The following is a 17,255-nucleotide window of genomic DNA, read 5'->3' on the forward strand; positions in this document are numbered from 1 at the left end:
CAACTTCCCTCCCTTGCAAATGCTACGCAAGATGTCAGGTTAGTGTAAAAAAGGTCAAAAGGCCAGTGTCGGTCTTCGCCTTCAATGTCTGTCGCAGAAGGAAGTTCACATTTTCTATGGGTATGGAATTCTCTGTATCCTCTTCCTGGAGTCTTCATCCATATATACGGAGGAAATGACTGACAAACCATGAAGTTAACCTAAATATCATCATGTTACACTTTCCATTATTAAAACTGACTCTGTTGAACCAGCCTGATTTATAGAACTTGGTTTATTTTAATATCTGTGAGACATGCAGGTCCTCCAACATCCAACAAGGATCGCTGCAGGCAGCATGACCATCAGGACTTTACGTGACTTTGTGAAGTGCTGCATGCAGCGTGTCGCTAAAGCTAATAGACCAAATGAGTGGTGATTTTTTATAGGATGAGCAAATGTTTGAACATGTTATAAGACTGATAGTTTTTGGAAAATCAATGTTATGTTAAAATGTAATTGCAAAAATGATTTAAGAAAATTTAATTTATTGGTAGTTTGAAGTGATTTCTTAAGATGAAACCTGACAACTTTTTTTTTTTTTATTTAGGTACTTTCATCTAAGTTTTATTTTTTTTAACTTGTCTGTGCAGAGCCGGTAACGTCTGAATAAACCTCAGAAGAAAGCAGATTGAGGGGAAGCATATCAGACTCGTTCCACACTGTTTATCTCCGCAGTGGCTTCCCGTCTTGCTCCTCGTCCGTCTTTCAGATGGAAATGTGCTGACGCTCAGGTACTCCATCACACAGCGCTCGAGCAGTCGGAAATTCCTTCCCACTTGTGTCCCCGGCTGTTGGCTGAATGGATGAATGGACGTGGGACTCTTCTGTAACCTGCTCGGGACCTTTTGTGTGGCTCTGTTGTCGCTGTGGGATGTTTTTCTGAAGCGTTGTTGGTTTCTTGCTTCTGCAGAGGAGAACTACTGGAAATGAGCACAAAGGCAGCGACTGTGCCCACTTTTGCTGGATCCAAAGACATTTCATCTGCAGTTACGGCGCACTTTAAACCACATTTGTAAAAAAAAAAAAGAATAACCATAATAATTAAATGATAAAAGAAAGCCTTTTGAAACTTGTACTATTTTTAAATGGAAGCGTTCAAAGGCACCAACAACCATATATGGGCCAAGTTGAGAAGCAAAGCAGCCAAAAATGTTTTGTTCAGGTGTCAAATAGCTGTTGAATAATCATGTGAATATGCATTGACGGTAAACTGCTATGGGAGATTGAAGCGGGCCTCTTTAAGGTTGCTTTTTGAGGTTAACATGACGCGTGGCTGATGAATGTTCAGACGACCAAACAAGCTTAATCCTCCCAAGTATTCGGAGCATTCAATGCCTCAGTCAGCGACCGCTCCGAGGTCAGGCCCCGCGCTCATTAACGACACAGCATCTCACATCTGGGCATGTTTTTATTTACCAGCGAGGCTTATTTATGTTTCTTGACACATATTTTGAAAGATGTGACAGAGTTACAGAAGATACCGTATTTTAAAAAAAGTCACACCAACACATGACGACCAGCGAGAACATGAGGCTGGTGTCAAACTACACGTGGGCGGTGTTTAATAATGAGGGAGGGAGAGGACCGCGGCACTGTGAGTGCAGCCGTGAGGCAGACGCTGACCAGAAAAAGAGTTTGGAAAAGATGCTGGTGATCTAAAAAACAGAAATAAAGGGGGAAAAGTTTCTTCTTCAGAGTGACACAAACTAGCGGGAGAATTCCTGATGTTCTTTCATCAGAAATGGCTCATTTGGCCGTAAAGGTTTAAGACAATGTGTCTAATAAGAATCCACAAAGTGCTGTACTCTGAACGAACGTTTTAGGAAATTGCAGCATCGTGGCGTCGGCTACAGGTTGCTGCAAGATTTCACAGAAGGGCCTCAGCTGACCCCGGGAGTGAGACCGGGCTGTCCTCAGACCCTGTGAGGGATGCTTGTGTGAGGGCTGATCATGGGACGGCTGGCCCAGCTTCACAGGAATGTGAACCCTCAGAGAACTCTGCGGTTTTCTGTATGAATCAGACATTAAATATGATTTGATCTGCTTCCGGGATGTTGACAGTGTATCACTTCGTTTAAATCTGGACCTAAAAGTTTGTTAATTGCACAGACTTTTTAATAAACAATAGACGTTACATTGTTTGAAAATTGCTCTTTGAAATTAATCTCGGATTCATTTATGAAGTGATGCATTGAAGCGCTTCCTCCGCTCATGTAGAAATGGAGGCCGTCAGTGTTATTTGCTTGAATCGTGATGAATTTATCTTGGCCTGTCAAAAGATTAATTGTGTAAAATCATGATTAATCACTGAATTAGGGTTAGGATTAGCAACTGGCTCAAAAATCAAACAACAGAGAAACAGAACTCATACCATTCTGAATTTAATGACTAATTAGTGCAGGTTTTATTTCGTTTCAATTTATTGTCATTGGGACATTGTGGGAGATTTTTTCCCAGCCCTGTGCTGTTCAGGGGAATAAAGATTCTTTATTTGAATCTTATCATCTTGTTTTATTTCTATGATTTTAATCTATTTTATAAAACAGTATAGTATTAGTATATTTACAGCAAAGAACATTAGGAATAAAGAGTGCCCAGAAATGATCATTCTGAACGTTCCAGTGGCAAATGGAGTTTCTTTACTGTTCTGAAGTGTCTCTGGTTTCAGGACCTTGATTTCCCCTCCTCGTGTCTGATTGCTGTTCTCCGCCCTGATTTGTTTCACCTGTGCCTCAGAGTGTGATCGTCTTCACCATATTGTTCTGCTGTGCCTCGTTCCACTGCTTCATGCTTCAGCTCTGCTGCCTGTTTGCTCCACTTCCTCTTTCCCCAGTGCTTCTACAAAGCTAACACTCCCACCACATTAACTGTTGTCCGGCCTACTGACCACTGATCGATCTTCCGGCCTGAATATGGACTCAGCCGGCACTCCGTCCGTCAGCCACGTGCTTTCCCAAATGATCGGTCTGAAGCACAAGTACTTCTACTTCTCTGCATGTTTGGTCTTAAAAAAACCTTGAAAAAAAAAAAAAACTATTGTATTGGTTCTAAACCTTCACAGCATGATATCTGTGGACCTGTCGTGCTACTGCTGTTTTATTGCTCTTGAAATCAAATGAAATCAAGTCTGTAAATCTACCAACAGATGAAAGAAAGGCTTCTCTCCAGCACGTCTTGTGAATGTTTGGTTGAAGTCAGCCAGCGGACGTCTCTGTGGAAGCGTTTCTGACTGATCTTTTTTGGCCACGTGCAGCATCACAAGCAGATTATACCTGTCACAAAATGCTTGAGCTGATTAATAAAATGTTAGGGTGACCTGGATCTGCCTGGGTTAAATGGGATTTTTCTGTGAAAATATATATGTGAAAACTGTCTGTCCTGTCTCCTCCTCTCTCTGTCCCCTCACCCCAACCGGAATAGCAGAAAGCCGCCACCTCTGAGCCTGGTTCTGCAGGTTTCTTCCTGTTAAAAGGGAGTTTTTCCTTTCCACAGTCGCTTATGCTTGCTCATGTGGATCTGTTGGATGAAACTTTATTTTTCGATACCTACGGTAGTTTTGTTCCTTCTTGAGGTACAGTCACAGCAAACCAGTCCAGTTCAACATGTTTTAGAGACTGATAAGAACTTTGTTGACGTGCCCGAGGTCCCGGGCTACTGTATTTATTTTTCATGTTTTATTATGAATCACAACGTATTTCACGGTGTATTTCTTCTTCTGTTCCCACGTCCGGCTGCAGCTGCAGCTGAAGGTCGTGTGAGAGGAAACCACGTCGAGCAGCAGACAGTCTGAAAAACACACCGACAGGTGTGAGCTCTGATTTTCACTTCCTTTAATAAACACACAGACACACCGAAAGATCGACACAGGGAGGAAATGCTCACACACACACACAGACACACACACTGGGTGGAGCAGTGGGATCAAACTGTTGCTGTTTGTCTTTCTCTATTGTTTGTGAGGATGAAACACAGGAAGCGCTCAGCTACAGAACTAATGCTGTGTTTGTGTTTGAACTCATTCGGAGTCCATTTTTACACCGAGTTCAATGACAACTGGAGCTCATGTAAATGAGGAGGCAGTGATGAATGAGATTTAGTGAGATTAATGAAAATCTTTTGCTTAATCTCACATCTATCTTTCTATTTATCTCTCTGTCTGTTTTACAGTGGAGTTCAGCTCTGCAAATCCTAGCGATGGGCAGCAGCAAATATGATCATTTATCCATTATTATCTGCAATTTAATTAATTAATTCTAAAGTGATGTACTGTGCATTCAACGAAAACTAATGTTTTATTAACAGCAACAGTTACAAAAGCACATGTTTCTCAACAGTGTTTCTTTACCACAGTAAAAACTTTAGAGTCTATTTTCAGGAACAAGTGTTCACGTAAGCAAGTCTTCATGATGTATAAATCGGCCTGCAGCTCAGAGCACTTCCGCCTGTCGTGCTCATCTCTGCACAGTTTATGGGATCGGGAGGGGCCCCTGGCTCATGAAGGCCCCCAGCGAAAGGAAGATATGATTCATATCATGTCCAACAACAAACCTATTGTGTATCTGCATGTGTAGAGCCAATGAACAATGTTCATTTATTAAATAAATGCATTACCGTGCGGCACAATAATTGCTATAGTGAATTAAATGATGCGTTCATGCATTATTAACGCATTATCAATAATCTAATGATTGCATGATTGAAAATGGCACGTTTATGTAATTATTGATATTGCAGGAACATTTTTAATTTGCTCATCTGTAAACCAAGCTGTGTGACAACATGATGGTGTAGTTAGCCCTACTTGTGTGTTCATATCCTGCGCGGTTTTTTTTCTTCTCTCTGGCTGATTCCCACAATCCTAAGACATGCTCCTCTGCATCGCCCGTAGGGTAGAGTCTGCGTCAGAGCTAGTCTCTGCTTTAGCTTGGTGATGGACTCGACTGGGCTTCATGTTCCTTCCTACAAACCTGATTATCAGTTAGAGTCGGTGGAAAGGAGCAGAAACAACAAGGCAGGAACAAAGGTTTCGAGATATAAAAAGAGAAAAGCTGCTGTGAAAAACTGAGTGTTTACTTACGTGATAATCAGTTGTTTCTTTTCAGGAGTCAGATTTTCCATAAATTGTGCTAATATTCCCTCTCTTTCCTTCTTGCGTGCAGCCATTTCAGAAACGGCTGTAATGACAGAGATAATTTCCTTTTTCTTTAGCTGTCAACATCTGTGCTCATCTCATCGTCTCCTTCATTCATCATCCTTTATTTCCAGCTCCAGTCGTTTGTCACGACCTGGGCGAACAGGCAGACGATGCTGAGGGCAGTATTGACGCACTGATGCTGAGTCACAGGCGTGTGTGTGTGTGTGTGTGTGTGTTCATGCGGATGGGCTCAGGTGCCGTCGTCTGTTCTCAAGTTTTCATCAGGTAAAAGGCCATTAGTTCAGGAGAGATGTGGAGCTTTCCTTTTAGCTCGTGATGACCTGAGGGTGAACAGCACTTCGACATGGAGGTCTGGATGACGTTTAATCACATTCAGATATTGGAAACTATACAATCTACAAATATATCATATCATATTTTATCAGATGCAGAATTGAATGATAATTCAAAGTCAATACATTAAAATAAGACAGGCCCTAAACTCCAGAAGAAGAGTACCATTACCATTTTTAATGAACCACAGAAAATGGACAGTAATAGCACATAGTGATTGATTAAAAGAAAAACAACAAACTGAAGCCCTGTCAGGTCAAATTAAGTCAGGTTACCTCAAGATTTGAAAACAAAACCTGGTTAGGCAGCTAAACTTCAAGAGTCATGTAGATTATTGAATAGGCTATATTGAACTGAAAGAACACCAAAAACTCAAATCGGACAGTCAAATTGAGTCAATTCAAGAAGATTCTTTTCGTCTTTACAGTACTGTAGACCTACAAACGCCTCTGGCTTCACTTCTAGAGGTTAATGATCTCAACTATTAGGTTGCAGTCCCTGTTAAAAAAGTCTTCTTCTTTAGGAGTGGATCCCTTTAGAAGTGTTCGAGTCTTTCTTCGGTGACAATCAATACTGCGATTGTTTCATTGCAAAGTGGACGTTCAACCTCAGCGCACAGCGACAGCGACTGACTGGAAACGGCCTTGTTTTTCATCCCAGTAAAGTTTCACCTCAGATTGCAAAGCTTTGATAACAATCACACAACTGATAGTGTCAGAAAAGCCGAGTTTTCCTTGTTTAAGAGTTTCTAAAACAATAATTCTGTGATTCCAAACCCTCATTGTGATTGTAAAGAAAACTTAAAATGAAACAAAAAGTGGAATTCATCCCCAATATATAAACAGATCAGTGATCTACCCAACCCTAATGCACACAAAACAGATGGGAGTGAAAGCTGGGAGAACATGCTAACTACCCACAGAAAGATCCTGAGCCCCTGCACAGTGACGTTCAGACTTTGAGACCTCCAGTGTTGCTGGATGGTCTCGGTCTTGTGGATCCCCACAGCTTCTCGGTGCGATACAATGTGATGTGAAGACAAAATGCAGCACTCGTGGTGTAATAACTGCCAGTACGAATCACAGCATAGGCAACAGGAAGGGAATAAAGACCCCATAAAAAGAGTCCCCTGAGGGATCCGACACTTTGACAAACCCCTTTATTTAAAATTTTGGAAATGAAGACAACATGGATGACCAAAATACAGATGGAAAATCTCAGGACGAGGATGATTACAGTGACTTCCAGTGTTTTTTCTAGTCACACCATCTCTCAGGCATGACTCCTCCTGCAGGAGATGCATCCGCCTCACAAAGGTTTTGGGCGGCAGCGCGGCCGGAGGGTCTCGGTCTCGTGGATCTTCACATGACTCGTGAGTGGGAAGCAAGTCTTAGTTGTGACGTGAACACAAACTGTATTTCATCACGTAGGTTATTTGAACAACTGGGCACCAGACGGAGAACTTGTGATCCGGCCTGAGGTGTGGAGGCGTGTGCGCTGACCTTTCTCTCTCAACAAACTGCTTTCTTACATGCGCAGCTAGAGGAACACACACTCTCAGACTTAAAGAAATGAATCAAACATGCCTTCTGCCGGTGTGTGGAACTTAACTGAGCCACGTCAGGAAAACAGGGGCAGAGTCCTCCTGTGCGTGCGTGTGTGTGTGTGTGTGTGTGTGTGTGTGGCTTTGTGAGCGTTTGTAGTCGCAGGGAAGGAAAATGAATATCACGATATGATGACAGAAGCCTGGAAAGAGCTGCAGGAATTGTCCTTGCCTCATAAATATGTCAGTTTGAAGCGTTGCAGCTTCAAATTCTTAATAACCGAGGACGGAAATGAAACGATTACAGGCGATTCAGTCGGAGGATAACGCTTCTATTAAAGCGGAGCCATTCATTTAAGGGAAGGGTGTGATGGAGATGTGCACTCTGATAAAGAAGCTCAATTTATGACAATATGTGTGTCCTTCACCTCCCGTTTCTACAGAGACAAGGCCTTGTCACCTTGTGTCCAGGTGTTTCTTTTATTGGAAAGTTTAAAGATCAAACATTGAGACATTTTTAAACTTCAAACAGCAGTTATTGTACCTGGAAAATTATTACATGAAAGGTTACAGAGTGACTCGCAGCAGTGCTCCTCAGGTCACACTGTACTGAAGTCCACTGTCAAAAGATCTGTTTAATCCATCCATTCAACTTGGTTCTACTGGGATAACACTGTACCAACAGCCCTTCATGATGTGACTGAGTTTGTCCATCAAGAAACTTGTATATTATTAGTGGGAAAATACATCTGAATGCCCAAATGAGATTTTCCCACTGGGAAAAAATCAAAATCAAATCAAATTTTTAGTGCTGTCAGTTTTTATCGCATTGATCGCAAATTAATCGCATTGATCGCAATTAATCGTGATTAACTCATGGAGAACTGTCAACAATTAACTTTTTTAAAGTTGAGATTAATTGCAATGAAGAATCTAATCCTCATAAATCAGTCCTAATGTCAGGAAAAAACACTATTATCCTCTAGTTCTTTTCTTTGACCCAATTGGCAGACCTCAATGGATTAATCGCGATTAAAATTGACAGCACTACAAATTATATTTATATAGCACTTTTCATATTAATAAAAACAACGCAAAGTGCTGAACAGTAAAAACAGTCATAAAAACAAAAAGAATAAAAACCGCGCCATCAAACAGTATGCACACACACACACACACACACACACACACACGCACGCACACACTCTCCCATTAATTTGCACAGAACAGAGGAGACATGGCATGGCACTGAGCATCTTGGGAAAACACCACCAGTAGAGACACCACCAGTAGGGTGAGAAAAAGTGGGAAATGGGGAAGTTTCAGGGGACAGATAATAGCAATACAACCTGAAACAAAGCAAGACACTGCAGTGAAAACTCCTCCTGAGGGCTGCAGGCTTCGAATGAATAAAATCACTGTGGATTAGTTACGTCTGTCAAAAAATACGTGTTAAAACACAAAAGATGTAACTACAGTCGATAATCCTCGATCCACAACCTTCTGTGAATTTGTTCTCGATGTCACACTTTCAGACACGATTAGCCTTCATTTTCTTGTACTATCAGTTAAATACAGCAGTAATTGATTTCTACTGCGATAACGTAGCAGCAGTCTGTTGTCACACAGTGGCATCTAGTGGTCCACGATGGTATGCACTGACATATTTTGATGTATAAGTTGGACGATGAGCAAGAAAGTGTGACTTCTGGTCATGAGATCACAGTTGTTTATGAAAAGAAATTGGATCAAGTTGAAAATCACAACTTTAATATCTTCATGAACTCTCTAAAGGTGGAGAGTCGTTCAGGTCAGCAACTACAAAAAGAGTGACATAGTCTGGATACAGAATTACAATTACGATGAAAATTTTCCGTGAGGTCGTGACTTTTCTCAGGTTTTCATGCTAATATTTTACTATTTGAGCTCAGTTGAGATGCACACGGGTTGCATGTGGTCCCTGAGTGGAGAAGCGCTTGACCTTTGGTTCACTTGAACAAATATGAGGCTTCGAATCCTCAGAAGACAGGAAGGCTGTTCCAAAATCTCTGCCACGCGAGCCTGCTGGACTGACAAACAAATGTCGTATCAGGGTGTCAAGATGGTTTTCAGCTAATTAGTAACTGTCACTTTCTCTCTGTGACATTCCACAAACCCACGAAGACAAATGAGCACGTGCATTCAAACCTGTTAAAAGGCTTCTTATTGTAATGAATGTGGACGACATTCAGACACGACAAGCATCAGCTGGATATTTCATGTGGAACAAGTTTCTTTTCTTAACTGTTATTTATTATTTTGACAAAAAAACTACAGGAAACAGGCTGTGAAGGCCCCTCATAGGAAGATGAGGACAGTGTGGCCAGTTGCACATGTGCCATACCAGAGCTGTGTGTCACTAAACTGCTTCAAGCAGGTTTTTAATTTGCGTGTCCTAAAACCTTCTGAACATAGATTTACAGCATTTAAACCTGAAACATTACGAGGTCAAAAGAAGAAAAAGTGAAAAAAAAAACCCCACCATAACACCATTTGACATTGGTCATCTGGATTAATGATAAACTGTCTTTTCTTGTTTTGTAGAACATTTTCTAAAAAAGCTTAAAGTTGCTGTTTTTAAAAACAGAAACAAAACTTGTGTGCTTCATCAGCGCTGCAGTCTTCCACCATGCTTCAGCTTTGATCACAAACCTTCTGGATTTCAACCACAGCAGCACCAGCTTGCATTTCTAAAGATCTACAGGCAAAGTACAGTCTTAAGACTCTCACTCATCAGTAGAAAAGACATTTTCTGAACGTGTTCCTCAGTCTGCACAAGAGGGAGTACAATGGATAATTTTTTTTAAATATAATTACAGAAAGTTTTAACAATTCTAGATTAAATAAATGAATAATAAAAATGATCAGCTGTTATAATTTAGACAAATAAGTACATGTCTTTCAATTATTTAAGTAACCAGTAAATAAGTAAATACTTCTTTTAGTACAATATGTCTGAATTTCCATTTTAAATAAGTCTACATTAATATCTTTTATACATTACTGGGTTTATTTGCATTAAATTCCAAATAACCATGTGTATAATAATTCATCCTGATCATTTCTATCTTCACACTTCTTCATGCATCCCACTTTGAGTAACCTGCAAACCACAGGCTGCAGATTGTGTAACCAGTGACCATATCTCCTAATTTTCCATTTCTGCACATTTTCAGCAAACTAAATAATATACAATATATTTCACATCTCTTGTAATTAGTGAATACATGGCTAAATAGTTGATTATTTGTGGTATTTCTGATTTAGGACAATCCATAAAACGCGTCATTTTCCATCTGATTGACTTGCTCAGCAATATCTGAAGGGTAATTTCTCATTCAGATTTCTCATAATAAGGCATTAAAAAAACAACAGTGTAAAAACAGAACTGGAAACAGTCATTTATTAAGTTAAACAGTCAAATAATGAACTTTATTGGCATGAATTCAAGGGATGCAGTTGTGCATGAGGGTACTCAACACTCCCAAAATGGAACATGTGAACTACAATTGACCACTGACGCACGCGCAGGCCTCCAACATCCACCAATCACAAAAAGATGTTTGGCCTTAAGCTCCTCAGAAGATTGGAAAGCTGCGGTGTTGCTGCCACCTGGTGGACAATGGGAGTAGAGGCACAGTGGAATGACCAACAAGTTCTCCTTTGTGCTTCATGTTGTTCTGTAAATGTTTTTTTTAAACGCAACATAGTAGCCTTGTCACATTTTAGTATGAAACCTGTTGCGTTTCTCCACTGTCAGTACTCATTTCTGTGACAAGCAGAAGAATTGCTCCCACCAACCTTTAGATGAGTAATGTTTTAAATTTCTCTGTGGTGGCCAGAATGAAATGCGATTCTCTCTCGGGGTGGCACATACATTATACAAAAATGTGTCTCACTGGAAACACCAACAATAATTATCTTGAAATGACTTGGGACTCGGGTTGTACCAGATCCCCCCCAAAAAAGCACACATAAGGAAAAGTGACACTGTTAAAAACAGTTTAAATACACATCTGTCATGACGACATTGTCTGAGACTCTTCCTGTCACCATTCGGGAAACACCTTGATCTGGAGTTTGTCTGTTAAAAAAGGAAAAAGTCAGAAAATTTTTACTTCAAGTACTTAATTCAGCAGTCATTTAGTTACAACATTTTCATCATAATAAATTTCATCTAATGATCAAAAATTTCAATCTGTTAAAAAAAAAACAAAAAAACAACAAAAAAAAAAACCAACCCATTTTATTTCAAGTCCTAACAGAAGAAACAGTTGTCCTGGTTCAAATATTTTGCTTCATTATTTCAGACTTTTCAAATAATTCCAATTAAACGAATCAAATAGGGTATAAAAGGTTATTTTCCAAACTAACATTTACAGTTTCAGATAAGTCACACAAAGACTTCTAAAATGAGACAGGCGATCTAAACACTGAGTGACAGACTTACCTGTAGGTCTGATGCATGACTGTTTTACTTTCCGTTCTATCCCTTGTGGGAGTTTAACAACGTGTCATTAAGATGATTGACATTTCTATAAGATGATTATACATTGTTATCCCCTATCTAAGTAAATAGTTCTTATAATACAACTATTATTTCTACTTTGTATTTTTCTTCGACAGTAGAGGGGGGTGCACCGTTCCTGGAGGTACTGCAATACCAGGTCGATGCGTGGAGTGGACGGAGCAAGCCCCTATTCCATCTCCCTGTTCCAAAAATCAATTTAATATATGGTCCCCGGGTAGGGGACGTATCAGATATTAAACTGATAAGAACAGATACTACACTTGATCTTAGCCAAAAGGCCGAGAAGCGATACCGACAATAGGTCTGAGGGGAGGGAGTCATTCTCCGTACTGTCAATATCAGTCCAGGTCTGACACTAATGCACAATTTATTTAGAAGTCAAATACAATATAAAAAGCAAAGTCAACAAAGTCCAAGCCTTGATGCTGTCGAACCGACGTGTTAAAAGACATTAAAGTGTGTTTCTTTTTGACTAAAGTCTGCCTTTGGAGTCACGTGAACCATTCTGGTCCAATCAGAAGCAAAGAAAATGAAATAATATTCTTAAAGTTTGATTTTCATTCATATAAAGACAGCACGCTTTCGTCCAATAAAGCAGATTTGAAATTAAGGAATCGTGATAAGTAATAATTAAATGTTAGACGTATGATGAGTATTTAACTTCATCTATATTTATGTCAGTCCGAGCGATAGCTCCACAATAATATGTCCGTGTGGCAACATGGAACCAAACAATAGTTCCTATCACCACAGATGTAGTTTGCATTGCCTCTAGTGGAGAAGAGCGGTACTACATGCCCTAGACTGCTGCTCCACACAAACTCTGTTGCTTCATGTACCAAGCAAAACTTTTAAAGCCCCTACTTCGAATACATCACGCAATACTTAAAGAAAACTAAACATGAAGTCAAATTTTAAAATGCGCACAGAAAGGTGTCGCATTAATTTCCGCCTCCTCAGGCTGTTCGATAAAATATCACAGAACCATATTAACGAGGCAATCATTAACGCCGTACAACCAACAAACTCGACGCAAGTGGCAAAAAAAAATGTGGAAAACTTTTAGAAAGAGACGCTTGAAAAGCGTGACAACAGAACACGAAAAAAGCGGCATGAAACCGAGCCAATTTACTTCTCGAGAATAGTTAACAGTGCAAACAGCGAGTTAGCTTAAATGTAGATATGTAGTTTTAGGTAGTTTGAAGAAAACTGACAATAGTGAACAATTATAAACTTACCAAAAGATTTCAGTCCACTCTCTCTCATCTTTTTCCAACGACGAACTCCCAACAGAATGCTGCAGGATGCATGCTGCGCATGCGCACACTGACTGACCGGAGCATGGCACTGTGGATGCGTCAACTCCTCCGCCATTTGGACCTAACTTTCTTTCTTTCTTTCTTTCTTTCTTTCTTTCTTTCTGAGCAATGACAGTGGACAAAAGCAGGGACAGAAGGATTATTTTCTGGATTAAAATTGTTGTTATATAGTAACATTGCATCACGTTTCAGTGTAATATGGTATATTGCGAGAGTTAATGACTTGGCGGATGTGTCCAGATCCTGAAGTCGACTTACATTTTACAGTAAGTTATTTCTGATTAAACTGTCAAGATTTATCTGTCTTGTGTTTCAGTTTCAAACACCTGCAGCTCAAAACAGGAAAATTATGTATATGTATAAAAATATACATATATGCTGAATAAACTGCAAATACAGCGTGTAATTATAATTATTGTTTCCAATGAGTTTAAAAAAAATCAAAAAGCTTGAGGTGGGCTTCTGCAAGGAAAGTTACTTGCAATATTTCTTGGAAAAACTAAACCAGAAAACCAGAAATTATATCTTGGAGCTGTTATGTGAGTGTACATAGTTTGGTTTAGATAAAATTGATTTGCATGGCAGTTTTGTGAATGGATAATCTGTTCAATTTTCATGTGGATTTAATTGAGATTTTCACATCTCTCAGTAACTTTTCCAGTCTGAAAGTTTAAAGTAAAAGCCTGATTGTTGAATTCTAATGTGAAAATTATTGAAGTTACTAGACAATCTAATTGCTTAGACAGACACCCAACAGGAAGCTGTCCAGTGATATGGGAGAATGAGTCAATGTACTGTATCAACATTTTTGAGCTGGCATTTTCAACATTAAATGCTCAGTACTGTGGAGGCATCATGGTTTTAGTTTTTTTCTTAACGGTTGCAACTCACACTCAGCTATGCTACCTACAGTTTCATAAAACTTGACATTGATATATATATATTTTTTTGTTTGTGATTTAAAACAAAGTAACTCACAAATGTCCTAAAACAGTTGAACTTATTTCAAGGGAGAAATCTTTGGCCTGCTTTATTGGAAATACATGTCCAAAATACTAAAGCATGTCCCAAAGACAGAATGAAACAAAACTGAAAATGTCATGGAAAGATATTGATGAAATCTTCAGGAAAGTGTTGTGAAAATCCTGGACATGAATGAGAGGACATGTTGTAAAGTGATGTTGGAGAGAGATCAGTGTTCTATGGCCAGGTTCTGCACAGCCAGCTGATCAGGCTATGATATTTCCACTTTGTGATCGCCACAGAATATAATTTCCCCTTCTCTTCTTAGTAACAGGTCCATCCTAACCATTTTTAAGAGATAACAAGCTCTTCGGTCCCAGTTCCAGTCCGGATTCAGATCTGGCCACAGCAAAGAGACTGCCCTCCTGAGAGTCCTAAACGATCTGCCCCTAGCTGCGGACTCAGGTAGCCCTGTGGTCCTGGTGCTCCTAGATCTCACCTCTGTCTTTGACACAGTGGACCACAGGGTCCTGCTGTCTCGCCTCGAACACCTAGGCATCAAGGGTACAGTCCTGGAGTTTTTCCATTCTTAGCTGACTGACAGGAGCTTCTCTGTTCAGCTGGAAGACTTCACTTCTTCTGCAGCCCCCCTCTCCTGTGGTGTGCCTCAAGGCTCCATTCTAGGCACCATTTTATTTATTTTGTACATACTGCCCTTAGGAGATATCATAAATAAATATAATATCTCCTTCCACTGCTATGCAGATGACGTCCAGCTGTACCTCCCCTTCAAGGCCGACGACTCTGCTGCTCTCCAGCCTCTGCTAGACTGCATCTCGGACATTAAGGCATGGATGACAGCCAACTTCCTCAAAGAGGTTATTGTGTTTGGCAAAACCCCTCCAACTCTTTATTCCAACGCCCTGGGTCCTCTTGCCATGAACTCCAAGCCAGCTGTTAGGAATCTGGGCGTGATTTTTGACAGTTCCTTCAAGTTCGAGCAGCAGATCAGCGCAGTCGTCAGAAGTTTTTTCAACCTGAGGACTTTGGCAAAAATCAAAGCATGCCTTCCCGAGGCAGGGTTTGAGCAGGCCATGCACGCCTTTGTTACCTCTCACTTGGATTACTGCAGTAGTCTTTACACCGGTATTGATAAAACCCAACTTGCAGCTTGCAGATTGTCCAGAACTCGGCCGCTCGACTCCTCACCTGCACCAGAAAACATACTCATATCACCCCGGTTCTCGCTTCCCTTCAGTGGCTCCCCATCCGCTACCGCATTGATTTTAAAGTCCTCCTAACTGTTCTTAAATCACTTCACCAGCTTGCCCCACCGTACCTGGCCGATCTTCCTTCTCTAACCCTTCACCCCGTCCAGAGCGTTACAGTCGGCTGATCTTCTCGCTGTTCCCAGGTCTAGGTTAAAAACCGGGGGGTGGGGTGGGGGGGGGTGGGGGGGGGGGGGTGGGGGGGGGGGGGTGGGGGGGACAGAGCCTTTTCTGTGGTGGCCCCTCGACTCTGGAACTCCTTTCCCCTCCACATCCGAGCAGCCGAGTCTGTGGGAATTTTTAAATCCCTCATGAAGACCCACCTCTTTTCTTTGGCCTTCAGCTAGGTGCTACCTTGTTTTAAGTTTTTAGTTAGTTGGTTAGTTAGTTTGTTTAGTTGATTTAAACACAGCAGTTGTGATGTATAAAGCTCACAACTTAAAGCTTCCATACTGTATCCAAGAACTGTTCAAACCGAAAGAATACAGATATAGTCTTAGAGGACCTGGTAACTTCTATAAAGCCAAAGTTAGGACAAATTTGAAAAGTAGATGCATCTCTGTGTGTGGGGTTGATCAATGGAACAACTTAAATGAACAACTTAAAGGCTCCAAAACTATTAATGCATTTAAAAAAACCTTTAAATTAAGAATTATTGAAAATTATAAAGTGCTCGAGTAGAGTGGATTAGCTTTCTAATGGAGACTAAGTAAATTATATTGCGTCATGTTGTTATTTCATTATTACTGTATCAGTCACTTTATCATTGCTGTTATAATTTGTTTTACAATGTTGTGTTTCGGCAGTGTATAAAACTGGTGATTGAATGACAGTTTATTGTATGTGCCATCTTCAATTCTGTTAGAATTTAATGGGGGATAGGAGATTATAAGTTTAAACTTCAGCTTAATCCCTTTTGGTCAGTATATATGTATGTGTATGTAATTATGTACATACTATGTGCATGTGTATGGATGTACGTGTATATGTATATATGGATATATTACATTTGAATGTACAGTGACCGGAAAAATAAAAACTAACTAACAAACTAGTCAAAAGCCTTGGTCAGGTCGATGAAGGCCAAATATAGGGGTTGTCTCTGCTGCCAGCACTTCTCTTGCAACTGTCTCACAGAGAACACCATATCTGTAGTTGACCCGGCTGCTCTGAATCCACACTGCGCCTCTGGGTATACACGCTCGGCCAGTAGTTGTAATCTTCTACCACACTACACCACACCCAACAGGACTGCTTTTACAATTTACATCTATCTATATGTTTAGTCATTTTTTTTATATTTATTTTGTCATTTTTAATTAGGATTTCTGTGTTTCTCAGCAATCAACATAAAAAAAAGGTATGTAGATGAACTTCATTGAGGCTGCAGATCCACCCGTGTGAACTTGCACACTTGTGATGTTCTGCTCAGTACTTAGACTTTCAGAAGGTCAAACTCTGTAAAGAAAATAACAACACTGGATTTTTGTCATGTCATGCAAACATTAGTTTAGAAGACATAACAAAGTTAGGTTGTTAGGTTGCAGGAATGCTTCTGTACACACTTGTAATATGGGAAATAAAAACATCTATGAAAGCAGAATTATTGATTTAAATTAAAATTACAGCCACGCAAACAGCAGGTCTGACAAGAACTCGTGACAGAGGCAGTCAGTTCAGGTTTGTTTTGCACACTTTACAACATCAACAGTTGTACAAAGTATTGCATGGGAGAAAAAATATGTGCTTAATCCACATACAACACATGCCACATATCAAGAAGAATATGACATGAGTAAGACAATAAAACACTTCACAATGAATAAAGATCATATTTAAAAGCAAATAAAACACTATTAAATAAAAACTTAAAATTCAATGGCAGTTTTACATCAGGTCCTTTGAATGTGGAGTATGGGTGAAATCAGATTAAAATATGTTCACAGATATTTGCTATTTAAATTACCCTGCAGTAGAAGAGGCAGTCTGTGTTACAAAAACTGGGGATCCTGGCATCCAGACTGAACCACTCAGAAAGGATGTGATGGTCAGCCACTGAATT

General features: G+C 40.1%; 1 non-coding gene across 1 annotated transcript; it reads right to left on the bottom strand.

Moving 5' to 3' along the window:
* Positions 1–11,742: 11,742 nt before the first annotated feature.
* On the bottom strand, positions 11,743–11,933 carry LOC115392640 (U2 spliceosomal RNA). The gene has a single exon (XR_003931886.1). It is a non-coding gene; the product is annotated as a U2 spliceosomal RNA (small nuclear RNA).
* Between the last annotated feature and the right edge of the window lie 5,322 nt (positions 11,934–17,255).

This window comes from Salarias fasciatus, chromosome 7, assembly GCF_902148845.1.
Source record: "Salarias fasciatus chromosome 7, fSalaFa1.1, whole genome shotgun sequence".
NCBI lineage: Eukaryota > Metazoa > Chordata > Actinopteri > Blenniiformes > Blenniidae > Salarias > Salarias fasciatus.